The sequence below is a fragment of the Meleagris gallopavo genome, chromosome 19 (genome assembly GCF_000146605.3).
Source record: "Meleagris gallopavo isolate NT-WF06-2002-E0010 breed Aviagen turkey brand Nicholas breeding stock chromosome 19, Turkey_5.1, whole genome shotgun sequence".
NCBI lineage: Eukaryota > Metazoa > Chordata > Aves > Galliformes > Phasianidae > Meleagris > Meleagris gallopavo.
The window spans coordinates 4717825-4720390 of NC_015029.2; the positions used below are offsets into that span (position 1 = coordinate 4717825).

The window sequence follows — 2566 nt, forward strand, 5'->3', positions numbered from 1 at the left end:
CCCAAACTGATAAATTATCTGAGGCTGATAAGATAATGCCCTGAGACAGCAAAAGTTGAGGAAGTGGTGGCAGCACTTGGGAGAGGAACCAGGAAAGGCTTAGGTCAGGCAGAGCACAGGGTAAGGACGTGGCTGAGGTTCACAGAACAGAGGTGAAGGCACTGTGGGGCAAGACTGATGACACAGCAAGCACCAGCATAGGAAGAACTGAGCATTTCAGTCTGGGGTAAGCAGATTTAACATCTATTATCAAGGGACACCCTGAATAAATGTTTTGGACCTGGATCGGGAAAGAATATAAAACCAGGGGGTAGGATGGTGGGTGGACAGAGATACAACATGCCCTGTTCCCTCTGACAGCCCTTGCATGGGGCTCAGGATGCCTTGGGGACCCCAACATCCCTCCCAGCAGCAAACAACAGAGACATTCAGAGAAGTACTGTCCCTTTAAAAAAATGTGGATTTGTCTATAAACAATTATGCAGTATAAACACAGCAAAATCAACAGGGTGAATTTTGAACTAATAAAGATTTAATCTCTAAATCATGAGACTGCCTTTGTTAGGAAAATATACGTACCCCTGAGAATTGAACTACGGTTGCTCTATTACACATAGCTCAGCAGCTCACTGGGCACTTTTCCAAATCAGTTTATTTTTAACATCAGATACATTATTCAATTAATTATAAAAACACTGAGGTTTTCAAGAGAGATTTCTGATAAAACTGCAGAGTAAACATGCGTGAGAACAGCAAGGATTACAATCTCTGCAAACTTTAGCATCTGAGGCTGTTGCTATAAACAAGAGCAATCCTCCGAGGAGGTTATTTATCAGAGTGAATCATATCAGATAACACAAGGCCTCCTCCCACACAGCAAACAGACAGATCATTTGTCCTTTACCTAGTGATGGAAGTGAAAGATCGACAGGTCTGTCACTGCTATGCTTAGAGAATGAGAAGTGTGAAGGACCGGCCTGGATTCTTCAGATGCTTCCAGCATTCAGGAATCCCATCTTGGCAAATATTACCTATTTAGAAGCTGAGCTCTTTCCCAATAAATTAAGACACAGAAAGCAAAAAAATCAGCCCATTTCTACCAATGTCATGAGGCCTTGAAAACACTGGATATCAACTGAGGGGATGGATTCAGGCCCTGCCTTTAAAAGCAGCCTCTACAAAACAAATGTAGGAACACTGACATCTCCTGCAACGGTTTCACTGTACCAACACTAGAAATGCTTTCCCAGGCATAGGTTTGTGTCTATTTAACCTGGTGAGCAGGAACTCTTAACAGTGTTTGCTCTAACCCAGCCTTTATCTTCCATCCACACATGTTGCTGTGTACTTTTCCTAGCTGAATTTCCTTTTAAAGACTCACGCTGTGGTAGAATTATTTGATAGCACTGTATGGATGGCAAAGATTAAAGGGGAGGAATCTGGGCATCAAAGCCAGGCAAAGTAAGGGCTTTCAGGCTCTCATCCAAGCTTTGTCAAACATGCAAAGCAGGGTTGGGAAAAGTCCCTACCATGTGAGCCTCAACTTCTCTGCAACACATCCCTAACTTTACAAATTGGCAAATCAAGTCAATGATTGCAGACTCCTTCAGGACAAGGAGTGACATTTTGTTCCGCTTGCCCTTAAACAATGGAATCCTACCTAACCAGGGCTCCCAGCCCCAGCATGGGACAGGGCAGGAGCACGTAACAACAGGAGAGAACCATGCTGGCAGATGCATTCAGCTGGTTGCCACATCTCACACATGGAAAGTGAGACTCCAGCCGCCAGCTGGGCCTTTCCCTCAGAGAGCTGCTTGGGCAGAGAGGCTGTGAGAAGGAGGACAGGCTCCAGGCTGGCAAGCTGCAGTGCTAAGGAGGCCACAGAGCTGACATCTGTCAGAGCTGCCGTCACCTCACCTGGACCCACAGGGAGGCACAGACACCTCAGCTCGCACCCAGCTCCACGGGCAGAGGCCTGCCGTCTCCTCAGCGAGCCCCACGCACCCCAGAGCCGCCTCAGAGCTGTTTAGCCTGAGGAACGGTGATGGGGCGTACCGACGGGAATGGCAACTCTCCGTGCCGTCCGAAGCGGCCAAACGGCCACAGCGAACCGCCCTCCCGCTGAGGCGACCCCGAGGCCACTACGGAGCCCCCGCGTCCCGCCCACTCCCTCAGCCAGGGGGGCGGGTCTTGCTTGAACCGATAGCCGCCTCCTCCAATCCCCGCCCTCTCTTCCCCGCCCCGAGTAAAATAAACCAATCAAAGCTCTGTTCTTCCCGTCCCGCCTCTTAACTGTTGCCAATCAGGTAGCGCGGCTCTCGTCCTCCCCTCCCCCCGTCCCCGGGGAGGAAGGCGGTGGAAGGGGGTTACGTAGTGTCGGCTCCGTATTCTCGAAGTGCGGTAGTGGTTTTGCTCTGCCGTAGGGCTGCCTGCGGCGTTGGCGTAGCGGCCGCAGTTGGCGTAGCGCTAGCAGAGGCGGCCGTGGCGGGGAGCAGCGGCGGCCGTGCGAGGAGAGGGCAGGAGGTGCGAGCCGGGCTCGGCAGGCAGGGAGCGGGCCGAGAGGCCG

At 51.1% G+C, this 2566-nt stretch overlaps 1 protein-coding gene across 2 annotated transcripts in view; it reads left to right on the forward strand.

The window, feature by feature from the left end:
• The first annotated feature begins 2335 nt into the window (after nt 1–2335).
• Nucleotides 2336–2566, forward strand: part of FAM102A (family with sequence similarity 102 member A) — a 32362-nt gene continuing 32131 nt past the window's right edge. For both annotated transcript variants that reach the window (XM_010720828.3, XM_010720829.3), the window contains exon 1: nt 2336–2523. The gene's annotated coding sequence lies outside the window, so the exon portion shown is untranslated. The remainder of the gene's footprint in view (nt 2524–2566) is intronic.